Source organism: Panthera pardus, unplaced genomic scaffold (genome assembly GCF_024362965.1).
Source record: "Panthera pardus isolate Hobbes unplaced genomic scaffold, ASM2436296v1 HiC_scaffold_17, whole genome shotgun sequence".
Lineage (NCBI taxonomy): Eukaryota > Metazoa > Chordata > Mammalia > Carnivora > Felidae > Panthera > Panthera pardus.
In genome coordinates, this window is record NW_026526732.1 from 116,125,862 (window position 1) to 116,145,932 (window position 20,071).

Here is a 20,071-nt window from a genome sequence, read left to right on the forward strand (position 1 = left end):
AAGTCCTTTCCCGAACTTCTAAAGGTCCTAATTGCTCTTGTGGTCTCTGCTTTTGACTAGCAAATGAGTGTTGATGGCGCGGCATCCAAGTTGGAGTTGGGAGAGACCCTAGATTTTTTTTTTTTTTAATTAGTGATTTATCAATAATATATGTTGCCTACAGCAAACCAGGAATTTCACATACCTTTCTTTTCCGTTGTTTAATTCAAAGCTCTCAACTCTCAGGTAGAGATTACTATCCCATTTGAATGGAGGTTCAGAAAGATGGCCTGGTCACATTCCCACAGATCTGATATAAGATAACCATTCGTCCCCATTGCCATGGATAATCATTGACAGATCTTCCGTTGACTCTCAATAACCGGTGTAGTCAATGTATTGTATGATCCCCCTAGTTAATTAGCACCAGAATTGATCTGGTGCAAAATTGTGAAGTGGCGGGAATTCATCTTTGGGACTTTCTTGCATCATTGATCTGACCTCCTTCATTCCTCCCTCCCGGCAACGTGATTTCCCAGCCTCACCTTTGTGTTTTCCTCACTTATTCTGTCTCAGCTGGTTAGTGATTGGTTGCTGTTAAACGTTGGTATGACTAGGAGCCTATGGGCCTTCCTCATCCATAAACCAGCCAAGAGTTCTCAACCACGTCGCTCTACAAACTTCAGTCCGGCCGCCACCTCCATGTTCGCAGAACGAGGTGAAAGCTTGTGGCTGTGAAGCAGTTACCAGGATTATCTCTTGTCATTGTGTCCTTGTATCATTTCTTCTCTGTACTTGCACAGGACTCTGTATATGGCTTTCCCTCTGTGATTTATCACCTTGTATGGTGATCGCTTGCTCATCATTCTGTCTTTCCTACAATATTATGAAATCGTAGAGAGCCAAGATAGTATTTTGTTAACGCATTCTCAGTACCTAGTGGTGTGCCTGACATAAAATAAAATAAAATAAAATAAAATAAAATAAGATTAAAATAGAAGGCTTGACAAATAAGTAGAAGAATCTCTTTTGCTGCTGCTTTCCCTGGTTCTCCCAATTCTGTTTTTTTATTTGTTTGTTGTTTGTTTGCTTGCTTGCTTAAAACAAATAAATTTATTATCTTACAGTTCAGGAGCCAAGAAGTGTGGAATCTAGGGGTAAGCAGGATCAAACTCTCTCTGAAACCTATAAGGGAAAACCTTTCCGTGCCTCTCCCTACCTTGCAGAGATGGCTGGCAATCACATGGCCTTCTCCCGTGTGTGTGTGTGTGTGTGTGTGTGTGTGTGTGTGTCCTGTAATTTTCTGAGTGCTTTTTTCCAGGACTTTCGGTCATCCACTTTGTTTTTTGCTACTCTTTTTCTGAGGGTCTCTGATTCTCTATTATTTATTGAGTCTTCTGTTTCACATTTACTGGTATTTATATTGTTGTGATGTTTGTCTTTCTTCCTCGCTTGAATCTACTTTGTAACCTCACTTAACAACAGGTCCAACTATTTCAATACCCAGACTTTACTGGGGACAAACACAGCTTGCCTGCTTCAGCTGCTTTGACTCCTGATACCTGTCCAGACCCAACTATCTTTTCTTCTTTTTGCAACATTGGATCTTGGAGTTAAAAGATGTGGCTTTGAACCCTGACTCTGTATCCTTCTGGCTGTGTGACCTATAACTTAGCTTTTTGAACTCATGTTCCACATCTGTGTCAGATAGGTAGTAACAATACCCTTGTCTCCAGAATGAATGAGATAATATGTGTAGAAGGACTTTGTAAATGAACAGCAAGCTTGTAAATGAACACCAGAATTAGGGGGCCATCACTGCTTTGTGTTTAAGAAGTTCATAAACACAGGAGTGCCTGGGTGGCTCAGTCCGTTAAGCACCTGGCTTCGACTCAGGTCATGATCTCGTGGTTTGTGGGTTCAAGCCCCGTGTCGGGCTTTGTGCTGACAGCTCAGAGCCTGGAGCCTGCTTCAGATTCTGTGTCTCCCTCTCTCTCTGCCCCTTTTCCCCTCACCTCTGTATCTCTCTCAAAAATAAGTAATTAAAAAAATTTAATAAAAAAAGTTAACTTCTTAAACACAGAAAACCTCCCTCAAGCCATAATAATAAGGCTCTTCTAAAGTAAAGAGTGAACACTTTAAGATTTGGCATATCACCTTGGAAGGATAGCCAACCTTGGACTAGGTCATCTTTGGAACCGGTGAGAAATGCTGTTTTATAGTTTGCTAAATTTAGGTCTGAGCCACATCGAACTAAAAGTTGAACATTCTCTAACTTAGATTCATGTTTGTAAATTATTTTTAAATTGGTTTCTTTGAATTTTAAGCAATTCTGGATGTTTAAGCCTGACAATATGTTTGTTATATAATGAGTGAAAAAATTGCAAAAAAAATGAGCTACATCACACATTAGTGTTGGTTTGCAATAGCCTTTAGAAACAGGTAAAAAAAAAAATACTTAAGGAATTAAGCCAGATACCGTAAAGTCTTGGTATTAAAATTTCAGATGGGAGTGCCTTGATGGCTCAGTTGGTTAAGAGTCTGACTCTTGATCTCAGCTCAGGTCTTGATCTGAAGATTGTGAGTTCAAGCCCCACATTGGGCTCCACCTTTGGCTCTGTGCTGGGCATGAAGCTTACTAAAAAAAAGAAAAATCAGATTAGCAGGCCTGAAAACCTCAGATAATTCTGTCCATTGGAATTTGAAAATATTTTCCAAATTTTATTGATTTCATACTCAAACTATTCCAACCATATTTCTGTTTTGTAAAACGTAGAACTTACAACATTGACATTTTCTATAAAAGAAGAATGCTATTTTTAAGAATATAGTTCTTTTCTACTTTGTGGGAAGGTTTCAAAGATTGTAGTCAAGGAACTGTTTATAGAAAATATGCAGTGAATGAGCAAGTCTGACACTCCCAAGTAGGATTACAGATATTAAGATGCCATATTAATACTAATTTTAAGAGCTTGTAAATAAATAAGTCGTAAAAAAAAAAAAAAATAAGTCCCAGGGATGAAAAGCACAGCATAGGGAATAGTCAATAATATTGTAATAACTTGTATGGTGACAGGGGGTGAACATTTTGTAATGTATAGAATTGTTGAATCACTACATCATATACCTACGTCACAAGCCACTAGGTCATAAACCAATGTATGTCAACTACACTTCAGTTAAAAAATTTTAAAGAGTTTGAATTTCTTTTCTAACTTACATTTTTTTTTAAAAGTGCTTGCGAATGTCAGTCTTTGGTTGAAAATGCGTTTGAAATGCACTCTAAGCTAAAGTGGTTTAAAGGGTTTTGAAATTTGGGGGGGGGTTGCTGCTAACAGTTGTGTTATAAATACCTCTCGTGGTACAGATGTGATTTACACCTTTTGCTTTGCTGCACTATTTCGTAAATCATAATCCTTTCTCATGATAATGATGTGTTGCTTCGAGCTGGCGAAATAATAGCTGAACACCTTTGAAGAGCTTATGTAATGTTTGCAACATACTCCACTGAAGATCTGTAGATTTTTGGAAGCCCTGTGCTCTGTTCAAAATGGCCGAAGGGAATTTAGAGAATCGCCATGCTGACTTTGGTACATTCAAGTTTAAGTACACTCTGAATATTTATTTTTAATTCATGCTTCAGCTAGTCCCCACGCTATTCATATTCTTGTAGCAGTAAACCGGTTAAGCATGATTGATGGAAAAGAACTGTACAAATTCAAGGAGGTCTATACGGGAAAAGGTGAGGCTTCAGTCGTGAGCTGGGAAGCTTTTTGTAGAAAGGGCTAGATAGTAAATATTTTTGATTTTAAAGACCATATGATCTCTTTTGCAACTACTCGATTCTGCTGTTGTGGTGTGAAATCAGCCATACACGGTGCGTCAATGGGTAAGCATTGCCGTGTTCCAATTAGACTTTATAAAAAGAGACGACGGGGCAGATTGGGGCTGTGGGTTGTGAATCGCTCACACCTGTTCTAAGCAGAAGCTTTGTCATTGCTTACATTTTTTTAACCTCTTTTTCTCCACAGAGAGGATTCAGAACAACACAGAAGATTAGAGAGATGTTAATAATCATCAGAACTCGAGACAAGGCCTCCGACTTACTGCTGTAGCTGAAAGAGCTGCTTTGGGAGAGAGTAAGCGATTGCCCTTCTAATCCTGCAGTCTTTATTAAGAACGAATAAACAGTTGAGGTGAGAACCTAAACTCAGAAGACAAGGTGGCCGTCTCCTTGGATGAGTCTCAAAGCCCGTCCTCTGTGGCAGTTACTGGTATTGGCTCTACATGGACAGATTGCCTATGAACCAAGCAGAGGCGTGAGTCGAAATCCAGGCCAAATGGACTCAGTTTCTAGGACTGAGGTGTCACAATGCCGAGTGGCTGATGACTCACGATCCTTGTCTCACCTGCTTTTCCTATGGCTTAAGTGTCACGCCTTTTGCTGCTTGTTTCCACATCTAGAGAAAAGAAAAAGTGGGGGGAAGGGTGGCTAAAACAAGTAATTGAAGATGGTCTTGGGAGAATGGAACATAAAGGGTGGAGCAGCAGAAATGGCACAAAAAAGAGAGAGAGAGAGAGAGAGAGAGAGAGAGAGAGAGAGGAAATAGACGATTGGAGACCAATCTGGCTCTAAGCAGAGATTCTGAATAAGTGGAATTATTTGGGGTGCCATCACTTTTGCCTCCCTTTGCTCCACCCCATTACTTCTCGCACGCTGGGCATGAGTGCCACTTGAGGGTCTGGAAAACCTTCTCCCGGCCTTGGGCAAGGCTGGAACGTCCAGGCTTCTCTTCTCTCTCCCCACTTGACTGGTTTCGAAATTTTCAGATAATCTCAGATAGCTTTTAAAAGGAAGGACCATCATTTTTACACTAAGGTGGAATAATTGAGAGCCCCGAATTAATCTGTAATTTATGACATTCAGGAAGTGTAGGGAGATCATTTTCAGCAGAGGGGAGTCCCACGCAATCCCTTCAATGACACTAAGTAAGCCCCGAGTGCTTGCTTTTGGGTCAGGATAGGCGTCTGTTGCCAGTATGGGTTACGAAAACAACAACACAAATGGTGAAACTCTTGGAGCCCAAGGGGTCACCTGCTTCTCTAGACTCTGTAGACCACCCTTTCTTTTAATGTCTAAATATGGCAACTTGAGACTCCGCCCCATACCAAGATGAGACTATCCTTTGGTGTTCCTGCAGATTTCAGGGGGAATAGAAATCTTGATTGGCCTACTGAGCAGTTTGCTTCTTAAATGTCACTTGTCATCCCTGGGGATTCCTTTTCTCTTGCTGGCCCACTCTCCCCCTGAGGTGAACACCACCCTGATTTTTCCATTTTTCGTGAATAACTCGAAAAAATAACTCGTGCATGGCAGACTTTTTCCAAGGTTGGCAGTAATCGTGGGCAATTATAAGTATAGTACCATATGGACCTCAATTTAAATTTAATATTAGATATTAGCTTCCCAGTAGTCATTTCTGATAATAGAAGGTGAGCTTCCTCTCTTCTCAGGACCCTTCCCTTGGCACCGACGGTCTTCCTTCCTTGCTTCCCGGCTCATTCTCACATGCTTCATTATTCCTTTTATCCCTCTGCCCTTTGTCTTCTCTTTCTATAATATCTTTTCACCTTCTCTGTAGAGCAATTTCATTCTTTGTTTTTCAAACCCTCTTCTAAAGGTGGAGAGGCTCTCTGTGCAGATGTATGCGCAAAAAGATTATTGAGGTAATTCTTTAAATACAGAGCTTTCTGGGGCACCTGGATGGCTCAGTCGGTTAGGTGTCCAACTCTTGATCCTGGTTCAAGTCACAATCTCTTGGTTCATAAGTTCAAGCCCCATGTCGGGCTTCATGCTGACAGTGCAGAGCCTGCTTAGGATTCTCTCTCTCTCTCTCTCTCTCTCTCTTTCAAAACAAATAAATAAACTTAAAAAATAAATATAGAGCTTTCTCCCAAATGTGAATTATACCATCCCCTAGAATGAAACAAAAAAGATGCAGTCCAGTCTTGTGCAATAATAGCGATTTTAATTATTGACTCTCTGGCAATTTAATGACACATGCAATCACCTTTTTCTCAGTTCTACGTTTTGAAATCTCTTGGGTCTTTAAATCTTAAACAGTGGAACTATGTTCCACTCCCTCCTTCTTGAAGTTCTTACACATTTTGCTTTCCATGGCACTGTACTTGTTCGGCTTCTTAAAACTCATTGAGCATGTCTCTTCCATTTCATTTCTTGGCTTTTTTGTTTCCCCCTGGTAACCTAGCCCAAGGATTCTGGGTTAAAATACAAGCTGCAGTGTGGGAGTGTCAGGCAAGTTCATGGAACTCTGAGAGGGTCCCAAAAGGCAACAGGCAACATTATCCAACCTATTCTTTCATCTCTGATCACTCCCACATTAATTACGATGTACACCAAGTACATATGTGGCTATTTGTTTTACTTCTCAAGTGATAGGCTCTATTAACAGCTTTTGTGATTTAGCCCCTCCTTACTTGTCTATCTGCCAGGGGTTCTAAAGGGCCAGTCACTCAAGCTGGAAATGTGGCATCATCACTGAAACATCTTTGCCCCCATCCCTGAGATTCAGGTGACAACTGGGTCCTTATCACATTTTCCTTCCCTTTCCAGCCTCATTTCTGTCTTCTCCGTTCTGTTTGTATTTGCCAGCACCCTCGTCCAGCCAGCCCCGTGCTGCCTTCATCTCCTCCAGTTACCCAGGGAGACCCAAAAGTTGTCTCTTCTCCGAGTAGGGAACCAGTGGAATGGATCCCTGAAACTCAGTGAACATAGCGTTGCTTCACTCCGGCATTTCCATGCACACAAGCATTCTGTTACCTCTGACACAATTGCATCTGGTAAGTGTTTTAACGGGACGGAGCAAAATTGTTCTGAATTCCTCTCCCAACTGCTTGGCGAGTTGCGCCCCGGCTGGGCCTCGGGAAGCTGGATCTGGTGCGGGCGTGGACCGCAGAGCAGGAGGGCTCTCTGCTGCCAGGTATGGAGCAGACTGAAAACAGAACAGGGATTTGGGCGAACACGAGCGGTGGAACTTGCCCTATGGGCGGGGAGGGTCTGACCGCAGGTGACCACCTGCTGCCCAAAGTCACACTCAGGCCCACGTGCCTGATACTCTCTGGGGGCGAGGACCAGCCGTACGGGTCATTTTAAAGAAAATGGGGATGACTGTTAGAAGACACGTGGCCTGAAACTGCAGTCAGAAACCCAACACACATATGGCGGTTTTAGGGTCTCACTCACGTACTGTCATTTTACTCTGTTAATTTGGTGGATAATTGAGAAGCAATTCTGCCATTCACCATTTCAGTCAATGCACGCGCAGCACCTACCGAAGATGCTTAACGTCTCCTCTTCTCTCATGGAAGGATATTCCGGTGGCAGGAAGTAGATCATGAAACAGGAAATAACCTAATCACAGAGAAGGGGGATACAAGGAAGGAATGAAACCAGCCAGTGGGGTAGAGAATGACGAGAAGAATCGTATTGTAGATTGGATGCTAAGGGGACAAGTACTATTTATTTATTTATTTGTAACATTTTTATTTATTTCGAGAGACAGAGCAGGAGGGAGAGAGGAACAGAGAGAGAGGGAGACACAGAATCCGAAGCAGGCTCCAGGCTCTGAGCTGTCAGCACAGAGCCTGACACGGGGCTTGAACCCACAAACCGTGAGATCGTGACCTGAGCCGAAGTCGGCCGCTTAACCGACTGAGCCACCCAGGCGCCCCAGGGACAAGTACTATTTTAAATGGAGATCTGACTAATGAGAAGGGGCCAACCACACAAGGAGGTTAATCCTAGATAGAAGGAATAGGAAGCACAGTATTCCAAGACAGGAACAAAGACAATAGAAGATTCAGTGTGATCAGAGAGTGGGGAGCAACTGTCAGAAGAGACAGAGATGAGAATTGAGAGACGGGCAAACGTCAGATATTAGGAGACTTGCGGCAGGAGAATGACGTGTGAGTTTCAATGGGAAACTACTGGGGCGCCTGGGTGGCTCAGTCGGTTGAGCGTCCGAGTTCGGCTCAGGTCATGATCTCACACTCCTCGAGTTTCGAGCCCGGTGTAGGGCTCTGTGCTGACAGCTTGGAGCCTGCTTTGGATTCTGTGTCTCCCTCTCTCTCTGCCCCTCCCCACTTATGCTCTGTCTCTTTCTGTCTATCAAAAACAAAATATAAGGCTGATGCCAATTTCAAAAATAAATAAATAAATGGGAAACTACTGATGGGTCATAAGGAAGGGAGGGGCACTCTCATTTTTTGTCTCCCTTCAGGCTCAGAGGGTCACTCTGACAGCAGTTTTACCGTTCATTGCTCATCCTGTTTCCCTTTTCTTTGAGCATGGCTATATTTTTTCACTCAAAATTCCAGAGGAAACCAAGTAATTGGCAGGTAATTAATTGCTGTTAATTGGGCCACCTCCTAAGTTGCTGGACAAACCATGGATGGACCACTCTTGGGTTAGCTTTCAAGTTTTGTTACAAGCACCTGTTCAGAGGAAAACTTACTTGCTTCTATGAATTGGGAGCTCGGGGCAGGTGCATTTCAACTAGAATGGAAAGAGTGTCAGGAATGGCAGACCGGTGTGTTCAATTCATACCTTCTTCTGCATGCTTAAAATTAAGGGGCGAACTAATAAAACATTATTGAAGTAAAGGGCGCCTGGGTGGCTCAGTTGGTTAAGCATCCGACTTCGGCTCAGGTCATGATCTCACTGTTCGTGAGTTCAAGCCCTGGGTCGGGCTCTGTGCTGACAGCTCAGAGCCTGGGGCCCACTTTGGATTCTGTGTCTCCCTCTCTCTCTCTGCCCCTCCTCTGCTCACACTGTCTCTCTCTCTCTCTCTCTCTCTTAAAAATGAATAAACATTAAAAAAAAATTTTAAAAAGTAATTGAAGTAAAATGCATGATATTACATGTTATATAATTACAATATTTTGTATATTATATTATGAATTGAAGTAAAATGCATATAACATTGTGTATTACATTACATAATTACATTTTATATATTATATAATATATGACACATAATAATATATTATATAAAATAACTATATCACATAGAATTATTTCCTTTTTGGCCTACAGAATATATTTTCCTAGAAAACAAGGGATGGTGGTTGATGTGAAATCAGACCCAGTTTCCTTGGCCCTGGATTCATGTCTGGCAACATGGCTAAAAGAGACTAGCGCCTGGGTTGTAGTCCTTGATGGAGATGTCTTTGTGCCCCTTTTTGGCAGCTCGGCAGATAATCTGCCCATATACATCTGGTGTATTGCTGTGAAATGTTGCACACATAGCATCTGAAACACCTGTTCCTTGTTATTTTCCTTGCTGAGAAGTAAGTAGTTTCCATTTTATCTTACCCACATACTTCTGATGTGTCTTAGAGATCCTGGATCAACGTACTCAGTCATAGGTTAATCTAACACCCATGGACTAAAAAGACATCTCTAAGATACCAAGCTAAATATCGACAAACCCCAGAATAGAACCTGTTTATTCTCTTTTCTATTTCAGTAATTGTTATAATTGTGTCTGGAGATGGGAAGGGGAGTAGGAAAAAAAAGTAATGCAACATGTGGGAAAACTGAAATGTAGGAATTGAATTTGGTTGGGGAAAGGCAGTGGTGAGGATAATTAAGAGGAAAATAGCACATTCAGATAAAGAGAAAATGGGATGGAAAATGAGAAAAGGGAATACAATAAAAGGGAGGTATCCAACATAGAAAATTAGACAATGTGGCCTGTAAGCCATTTCGAACTCAGTCAATCCCTTTAAGTCTTAAGAGAATATTGTATTTTTTAATTTTTTTTTAAATTTGAAATTTTTTTTAATGTTTTATTTTTGAGAGAGAGAGAGACAGAGTGTGAGTGTGGGAGGGGCAGAGAGAGAGGGAGACACGGAATCCAAAGCAGGCTCCAGGCTCTGAGCTGTCAGCACAGAGCCTGACACAGGGCTTGAACTCATGAACTTGAGCCAAAGTCAGATGCTTAACTGACTGAGCCACCCAGGTGCCCCTTAAGAGAATTTTTTAATGTGGCCGTGTTTTAACTAGCTTGATCTCTTTGAAGGGCTTTTGTCATGAAAGTGAGAAGTAGTCAAGGATTTTCTTGACTGTGGTTCTATGTCAGATTGAGATGTCATGGCTTGGCTTTTCTATAACTGCCTGATGGGTTCCCAAAGATGGCGAATGCCGAGTAAAGCAGGCTTATTGACCGGGGAAATATAACCCTTGAGTCAGCAACTGTCTGGACCTTGTGGGATAATCAGAGTTCAGCAGAAGCATAGAGGATACTCTTTCTTCTTTTCTACTATGCTTTAATCGTTTCTTCTTATAAGACATTGCTTTGAGGGGTACCTGGGTGGCTCAGTCGGCTGAGTGTCTGACTTCGGCTCAGGTCATGATCTCACGGTCTGTGAGTTCAAGCCCCACACCAGGCTCTGTGCTGACAGCTCAGAGCCTGGAGCCTGCTTTGGATTCTGTGTCTCCCTCTCTCTCTGCCTCTCCCCCGCTCATGCTCTGTCTCTCTCTGTGTCAAAAATAAACATTAGAAAACATTTTTTATAAAAAGACATTGCTTTGAGGATTAAAGAATCAGAATCCTTAGGGTGCTTACTCTCTATGAAAAATATTCTGTTGTTTCATAAACAGGATATGCTGCTCTAGGCAGGGATTAAGAAGCTTTTTCTGTAAAGGGCCAGATAGTAAATATTTTAGGGTTTGCTGACCATACTTACTGTTGTAGGGTGACAAACAATTGCAACTACTCAACTTTGCCAATGTCATACAAAAGGTACAAAAAGGTTTTACAATACATAAAGGAATGGGGGCACCTCGGTGGCTCAGTCGGTTAAGCGTCTGACTTCAGCTCAGGTCATGATCTCACGGTTCGTGAGTTCAAACCCCACGTCAGGCTCTGTACTGACAGCTCAGAGCCTGAAGTCTTCTTCAGATTCTGTGTCTTTCTCTGCCCCTCATGTCTCCCTCTCAAAATAAATAGACATTAAAAACAAACAAACAATACATAAAGGAATGGGTGTAGCCATGTTCCAACAAATTTTATTTGCAAAAACAGGTTATGCCTATTTGAACCTACCAAGCTAGAGGAGCAAAAAAAAGAATAAAGAAAACTGAGGAGGGCCAAAGAACTTATGGATACAATCAAGTGGATTAATATATGCATAATGAGAGTCCCAGAAGGGAGAGGAATGGGAAGATAGTGTATCTGAAGAAATAATGGCCCAAAACTTTTCAAATTTGTGAGAATAAATGGACATACAAATTTAAGAAGCTCAGTGAAACTTAGCTGTGAAAAACCCAAAGAGGCTCACATTATGATGCATTATATTCAAACTGTCAAAAGTTGCAGATGAAGAGAATCTTAAAAGCAGCAAGACAAAAGTGGCTGATCATGTGCAAGGAAACTCCTCTCAGATTATCACTGGGTGCCTCAGCAGAAAGCTTGTAGGTCAGAAGAGGGTGGGGTGACATATTCAATGTACAAAAAAAAAAGCTGTCAGCCAAGAACACTGTATCTAACAAAACTGTTTTTCAAAAATGAAAGCGTGATTAAGACTTCCCCAGATTAAAAAAAATTTTTAAATGTTACCCAGATAAACAAAAGCTACAGGATTTCATCACCACCAGATTTGCCCTATAGTAAATGCTAAAGGGAATCCTTCAACTTGAAATGAAATGAAACTAGACAGCAACACAAAATCATATGAAAATATAGAGGTCTCTAGTAAAGGTAAATATATGGACAGATATAAGATCCTGTAGAATTATAATGTTGATGTATAAGTCACTTTTAATTAGCATATGGAATTTAAAAGACAAAGCCCAAAAATATAAATCCATTGCTAATTGATATATAATATAAAACAATGTAATTTGAGGGGGAAGAGATATAAAGGAGTAGAGTGCTTGTGATTAAAGTTATCATCAGTTTAAAGTAGATTTTACAACTTTATGATGTCTTACACAACACTCTTGGGAACCACAAAGAAGGTACCTATAGAAAATGCACAGAAAGAAATCAGAAGGGAATCAAAGCACGTCACTATATATTAAAAAAATACATATCAAAGAGACACAAAGGAAGACCGTGAGAGAGGAAAAGGAGAACAAAAGAGCTACAAGAAGAAAACAGTAAAATGGCAAAAGTTTTTCTCTATCAGTAATTGCTTTAAATGTAAAGGGATTAAACTCCCCAATCTAAAGACAAAGATTGGCTGAATGAAACTAAAAACAAAATAAAATGAATTTAAAAACAAACAAAACCAAAAAAAAAAAAAAAAAGATCTAAGTATTTGCTGTCCACAAGAGGCTCACTTCAGATGTAAAGACACACACAGGCAGAAACTGAAAGGAGAGAAAAAGATATTCCACGCAAATGGAAACCAAAAGATAGCAGAGTGGCAATAGTAATATCAGACACAAGAGAAAAAGAAGGTCTTTCTCTGTCTCTATCTCTCCTTCTCTCTCTCTCTCTCTCTCTCTCTCAGTGTGTGTGTGTGTGTGTGTGTACTATTTACCATAGCATCAAAAAGAATACTTAGGAACAAACTTAATCAAGGAGGCAAAAGACTTGTGTACTGGAAGTTAAAGAAGACAGAAATAAATGGAAAGACATCCTATGCTCATGGTTGGAGGACTTAATATTGGTAAAATGTCCATATTACTAAAAGAGACCTACAGGTTCAACGCAATCCCTGTCAATATCCTAATGGCATTTTTTTTTCCAGAAGTAGAAAAAAAAAATCCTAAAATTTACATGGAATCTCAAGGGACATGAATAGCAAAACCAGTCTTGAAAAAAAAAAAAAAAAAACAACGTTGAAGGTCTCATACTTCCTGATGTTAAAACATATTACAAAACTGCAGTATCGAAACAGCGTGGAACTGATATACAGACAGGCATATAGACCAATGGAACCAACACTAATCCGAGAAATAAGCCCTAGCATATATGGTCATATGATCTTCAGCCAGAGTGCCAAGACCACTCAGTGGGGGAAAGTACCATCTTCAACAAATGGTGTTGGGAAAACTGAATTTTTACATGCAAAAGAATGAAATTAGACCTTACCTTAAAAATGGGTATGAGACCTAAAAATATAAAACTCATAGGGGAAAATCTATGACATTGCATTTGGCAATAATTTCTTGGCTACGATGCCAAGAGCACAGGTGACAAAGCATAATAGACAAATGAAACTACCTCAATCTTAAAAAAGGAAGCAAGAAACAGAGTGAAAAGGCAACCCACAGAATGGGAGAAAATGGTTGCAAATCATACATCTAATAAGGGGAAAAATCTAGAATATTTAAAAAACTACAATTCAACAAGAACAATATCATGGGCAGACTTGAATAGGGCATTTCTCCTAAGAAGAACTGCAAATGGATAATAAGCATGAGACAAGATGCTCAATATCACTAATCATTACTGAAATACAAATCAAAACTGCGTTAAGATATCACCTCAGACCCATTAGGATGGCCATGATAGAAGAACAAAATAAAAAAAAAAACACAAAAACATAAAATAACTAGTGCTGGTGAAGATGAGGAGAAATGGAACCCTTGTACGGTGTTGGTAGGATCATAAAATGGTGCAGCCATTATGGACAACAATATGGAGGTTTCTCACAAAATTAAAACTTGAACTACTGTATGATCCAGCAATTCTATTTCTAGATATATGTCTAAGGGAATTGAAAGCAGAGTCTGAAAGAGATATCGATACACTAATGTTCGCTGGAACATTATTCACAATGGCCAAGAGGTAGGTGCAATTCATGTGTCCATGGCTGGATGGATAAAAAAAATATATGGTTTGTGCATACAATGGCATATTATTCAGCCTTAAAAAAGGAAATTTTGTCACATACTACATCATGCATGAACCTTAAGATCATTCTGTTAAGTAAAATAAGCCAGTCACAGAAAGACAAACACTGTGTGATTCCACTCCTATGAAGTATGTGAGTTAGTCAAATTCATAGCAGTAGAAAGTAGAATGATTATTACCGAGGTCTAGGGAACAAGAAATGGGGAGTTCATGTTCAATGGATATAGAATTTTGGTTTTTCAAGATGAAGAAATTCTGAAGACCTGTTTCATAATAATGTAAATATACTCAACACACAGTAAACCATGAACATAAAATTTTAAGGTGGTAAATTTTATGTGCCTTTTTAAAACTGTTTTTATTCTACCTTCTTTCTTATAATGTATTTTCCTTGATTGTTTAAATAGGCTCCACACCAAACATGGGGCTCAGACTCACGACCCCAAGATCAAGAGTCACATGCTCTATCAACTGAATTAGCCAAGGCACAGCATGGGCTTTTTTTTTTTTTTTTCTTTTCCAGAAAGCAGGTCATGGCGTAGACTTGGCCCTCGGACCATAGTTCGCTGCAAGCATTTCTGAAATAGAAGGAAAAATAAAAGTGCAGTGCTTTCTGTGTTTTCCGGGGACCATGAAACAAGGCATTGTCTTGTAAATTATCTTACGTTGTGTTAGGAATAAAGACGGGGCATGTGACTAAATATTCTGTATTTGGGGGGGAAATATTCTGGGGATAAAGTACTTTGAACCTGGGGGTTGGAGGAGGTAATGATTTGCTGTTGGGAGTGAAGTAAGTAAGGAGAAAAATGACTGTGGTTTATGTTTGCTAAGTCTGCATAGTGTGGAGGGACTACATGACTTCTAAGAATGTAAACAAATCATAACTAAAAAAAATATATCCAACTGGATTTTCCCTCTTGGGATGAGGTGGGTGATAGATTCCCATATGTTCTGTCTAACAGAGTTTTATTCCAATTTTTCTTCATGAAAGCAACTATTTTAAAAAAATGTTGGGTTCCATAAGAAATACGTTGATATCTATAATTTTGGGGGGTTATGGTCCAATCCCTTATATGTTTTATTTGCCTAGACTAAATCGGATTGTAAAACCTTTGGCATGGGGACCAGATCTTTTACTTGGTGAAGAACAAAAATGTACAGACACAGTGCCCCGTGCATCATAGTTACTGTAAACATTGCATTGAACATAGTAATCTGAGTGAGGAATTTGAAGTAATAGGATAAATAATATTTAAAGGAGGCCTATAAAAGAAGATTTGGGCACCTGGGTGGCTCAGTCGGTTAAGCGTCTGACTCTTGATTTTGGCTCAGGTCATGATCTTACAGTTCGTGGATTTGAGCCCCAGGTCAGGCTCTGCACTGACAGTGTGGAGCTTACTTAGGATTCTCTCTCTGCTCTCTGCCCCTCCCCTGCTCATGCCCTCTCTCTCTCTCTCTCTCTCTAATAAGAAATACATAATTTTAATAAATAAATAAATAATCTCTCTAATAAATAAACTTAAAAAAAAGATGCTAATTGTAAAATGGGATTAAACTGGACTGTCAAAGATGCAGTGTCCCATGTTCATGGTACTTCAAATAATGTGAAAATGTTTCATTTCTTGTTTCTACCTTTTCTGCAGTTACTTTTGATTGCCTTGGGGAAGTGTTACTATGTACACACACACACACACACACACACACAGTGCATTGTACTTATTTGCCCAATGACAAAAATATTCCTATTCATTTGTAACTTCTAACTGCAGATTTTTCCTGGCTATTAGGTCAAAGTGGATTATCTGGAAATGAAGCGGAGAAAAAGTTGCTGCTTTGGTAATTCACAAGCCCAGTTTTCTCCCATTTTCCCTAAATGCGGCACCTGGTACCTCCTGGTCCAGGGACAGGGTGGTGTTGTCCACCAGATTTCTCCATCACATAGAAAGGACCCCTTTAGGATCGAAAGGCACAGGCTTCACCCCATCCAAATTCTGTCATTATGGGAAGCTCAGTAAGTGGTCAGCATTTTCCTAAATGAATACATGGCACCACCACGAATATTCCTTGAGGGTAAATTCCTGGAAATGGACTTTTTCTGATAAAATCTTTTTATCCATGTTGCCAGCTTCCGCGGAATGGCTGTGCCGATAGATTCTCCACATGAGTGTAGGGATGTGGCTGCTTCCCAGGAAATGTTCCCTCTACATCTACGTGACAGCAATTAATCCAGACCAATTAGTTTCGAAACAATGGCACAGCTCTCTGGTGAAACCACACACTTGGTGTTTTACGACGCCTGGATTAGGTGCACTGAGGCTTCCACGGCAGGGGACGGTTTATGAAATGGTGCCCCAGTGCCTCCAAAATCTTCTTTGTTGTTGTTTATTTATTTATTGGGGGTTGGGGGGAAGATAGAGGGAGAGAGAGAACCCCAAGCAGGCTCTGTACTGTCGGCACAGAGTCCAATACCGAGCTTGACCCCGAGACCCTGAGGTCATGACCTGAGCTGAAATCAAGAATCAGACACTTAACCCGCTGAGCCACCCAGGCGCCCCTCAAAATCTTCTTCTGCTTTAACAGATTGGTCCCTGAATCAGAGAGATGATTTATTAAATGTGCCTTTTTGTGAAGAAGCATCTTGGGGAGGTAGAGAACATCGCTTTTACAAAAACAATTGAACACTACTGTTTTCAAAAATACCATGGACCTGGGGCGCCTGTCCCAGTCAGGTAAGCATCCGACTCTTGATTTCGTCTCAGGTCATGATCTCATGATTTGTGAGTTTGAACCCCGCATCAGGCTCTGTGCTGATGGTACAGAACCTGCTTGGGATTCTGTCTGTCCTCCTCTCTGCCTCTACCCCACTTGTGTTTATGTGCGCTCTCTCTCTCTCTCGCTCTCTCTCAAATAAATAAAACTTAAAAAAAAATACTTTAAATACCATGGAACTTATTTCATGACTAGGTTAGACACCCAGTCAAATATTTTTTATGCATTGCATTGCCAGGAACTCTGCTAGGAATTTGGAGTATAGGGAAGAATAAAACACTCACTTTGACTTAGGAGCTCACAGCCTCCTGGGGGTAGACAGATGTGTGAAGACTGGTAACTGAAAACACTCAGGGACCCGGCCCCTTGCAGTAGGCTCTCGCCTGCACGTGTGGCCTGGGGGAAATGTGCTCTGTCCTCTCTCAAGCACAGAAAGAAAGGGAAACATCAAGTCCCTTATTACTGCTTACTTCTACCCCATCCAGCTATTGGAATGAATGACCACAGTCATTTAGCATTTTTTCCATTTAAAAATGGCACATATGGACACTGATGTCACTTTAGTCTAAAATGTCAAGTATTTCTCCCGATCTATGAAAAAAAAACATCATCACCAAAGCAGAACAAGTGTGATCACAAAATCCCAGATAAGAGTAAAGAATGAGAAGAATTTTGTCTTTAGCCAAAAAGACCCATTTGCCTCTTGCTACTTACATCTTCTCTTTGAAAATCAGTGCCATATTTTTTAGGGGCTTTCATCCATGATTACTGATTTTGGATTGTCAATAAATGCTAGATTTAAAGGAAAAGGAATGATTTCCCCAACCCCATAGTGATTTAGAGTAGACGGGCTTGAACAGAAGATTTTCAGGTAACTGTCGGTCTTTCAGGGGTTTTATTTCCTGAGCATCTTTCCCCCTGAACACTTCTTGTAGGAATGCCATGCTAATTACGATGTTTACAGCATGGTGCTAAAGTGATAAAACGGAACTCAAAATTACAGGGATGCCCGGATTACATCTGTGTTAAAATGGGTATGCATGTGAGAAAAACTGGAAGGGAATAACCCTAAGATAAAACTATTCATTATGTTAGAGGCAGGAAATTGACGTGATAGATTTTTCACCTTTAAAACTTCTTTAATATTGCCATCAAGACTGTTTCTATCATTTTGAAAGTTTCGTGATAATAATGTCAAAACAAATACCTTATCTGAGAGGATCAAAGTTAACACCAAGCCCTGCCAAGGTTGTGCCCTGACTTTGAAATTCTACTGGTCAGTGAAATCATAAAAAATGGGAGCAGCTGACGTTGGGTGGCCGGCTTTTACATTGGCAAGTAAGAAATGTTTCTGCAATCTTCTGTCAGAATCTTTTTCAAAGAGGCCATTTCAACGCCAGAAAACTATACTTAATGAAGCATCAGAGGCAACCGGGGTATGAGTGTTGAGCGTCGGTAGTCACCACATGGCTGTGGGTACCTGGCTTCTGGTGCCCTAGTAGCTAAGCATCAACACTCCATCTGAACTTATAGGGCTGGAAGGTTTTACCAATGCTTCCCGTAATCAACACTGTCAGTTGCATATGAAACACTCATTTCCTCCCCTTTTTCTTTCCTATTATGACATTTACCCCATGTCCTCTTCCATTTTTTTAAAAAAAAATTTAACATTTATTCATTTGAGAGACAGAGTGCAAGTGGAGGGAGGGGCAGAGAGAGAGGGAGACACAGAATCCGAAGCAGACTCCAGGCTCTGAGCTGTCAGCACAGAGCCCGACGTGGGGCTCGAACTCACAAACTGTGAGATCATGACCTGAGCTGAAGTTGGATGTTTAACCGACTGAGCCACCCAGGCACCCCTGTCCTCTTCCATTTTTAAAAGTTAACACCCATCCCGGTTCCAGCTACAGAATAGGATCCAAATTTCGTGTAAGTCAATTATGACATGGTACTCCCACAATTGCTGTTTATATATACACTAGATATGTGACCTAATTTGACTGAAGGGAAAGACTTACAGATTTTATGTATAGGCTGACCAGTGACTATATGTCTTGGTTTGTCCGTGACAGTCTTAGTTTATGCTCGTTTTCTTGGCATGACTATTAACAGTGCCTCCCTTTCATTCTTAAAAGCATGGTGGTTTGGAAAACAAATTATAGGTTTGTTCATCCTTATTGTAAACCATCCTTGGGGGAGATGTTTTTTTTCTTTTCCCTCCCACTAAATGTAAACAAAAATTTATGTAGCCTTGTTAACTGTTATCTTGAAAATCTGAGGGACACCTGTCGTAGGATGATTCTGACCCTGAGGTCTGAGAAGTGAGGACAAGAAGCCAAAGAACTCAATATTTAATGACACAGTTGAGTTCTTGATCATATAAAGCTGGATCCTACTCCGCTGGACTTCTATGAGTCAACAGATAGTATTCTTGTGTATGACAGATTAACTTGTTGCCCTGTTACTTGCAGACCGGATGACCCTAGTGATATACATCCCGATGAATCGTGTACTACATACATACACAGCAGACTTTCCTGGGATTTTAATGCTCTTGTAAGAACTTGGCCAATTCTATTGAAAGCACCGTATTTTTCCAAAGGGAAGTACAATTTCTTACCATTAAAGACAAATGGAATACTTCGAGAGCAAGATTTCTCAAACTTCAATGTGCATAAGGATCATACGAAGGTCTTGCTAAAATGCAGATTCTGATCGGTAGGTCTGGGTGGGGGCTGAGAGTTTGCATTTGTAACCAGCTCCCAGATAAAGTTGATGCTGACTGTCCCACTGACCCCATTAGGTCTAACAAGGTCCTAGAGGGCTCACAATTTTAAAATATTAATATCATTGAATAATGTCTATGGATTTTAGCCTCCTAAATTTATGAATTATTTGGCCTCCCAGTTTCCTTCCAACTCACAAAATCTGTTTAGCTATGTCTCTAGTAGATAGTTTCCCAAGGCTATCCAAAAGAGACAGCTATTTGATGGCAGGCCTGGAAGATACATTAAAGATATTATGAAATGGAATCAACGTCCCTATTTGTTTAGGACATAAAAGAATATTGACTTTTTATTTTTCCCGGGAAAAAAAAAAAAGGAAAGTCGCTCATTTTGACTTTTTGCTCATTGGACAATGGAGTGTGATATAAACTGGTGGGCAGGTAGCGAATGTCAGTCCAGATTCTGGCTGCCAAGGAAACCCCATCCCATGATTTCACCTTCCCGAGTGTCTTGTTCTCATCTTTAACTATGTGGAGATCAGACGATTGCCAAATTCCTTTTCAGAACCAAAGCTCTGCCAACACAGTAAGCAACTTTCTGCCAGTGGTTTGAAAACCATTTGCGACTATGGTGTTTGAGGCAAGACCAGCAGGTTTCCATGGAATGGTCCTTTCGGGCCCTCTGGCTTCAGTGCCTGTCCCAAAGCCA

At 40.6% G+C, this 20,071-nt stretch overlaps 1 long non-coding RNA gene across 2 annotated transcripts in view; it reads left to right on the plus strand.

The window, feature by feature from the left end:
• Positions 1 to 20,071, plus strand: part of LOC109249576 (uncharacterized) — a 191,563-nt gene that overhangs the window by 122,955 nt on the left and 48,537 nt on the right. For both annotated transcript variants that reach the window (XR_002072642.2, XR_002072643.2), the window contains exons 3-4: positions 4,011 to 4,118; positions 6,653 to 6,840. This is a non-coding gene — a long non-coding RNA (uncharacterized LOC109249576). The remainder of the gene's footprint in view (positions 1 to 4,010; positions 4,119 to 6,652; positions 6,841 to 20,071) is intronic.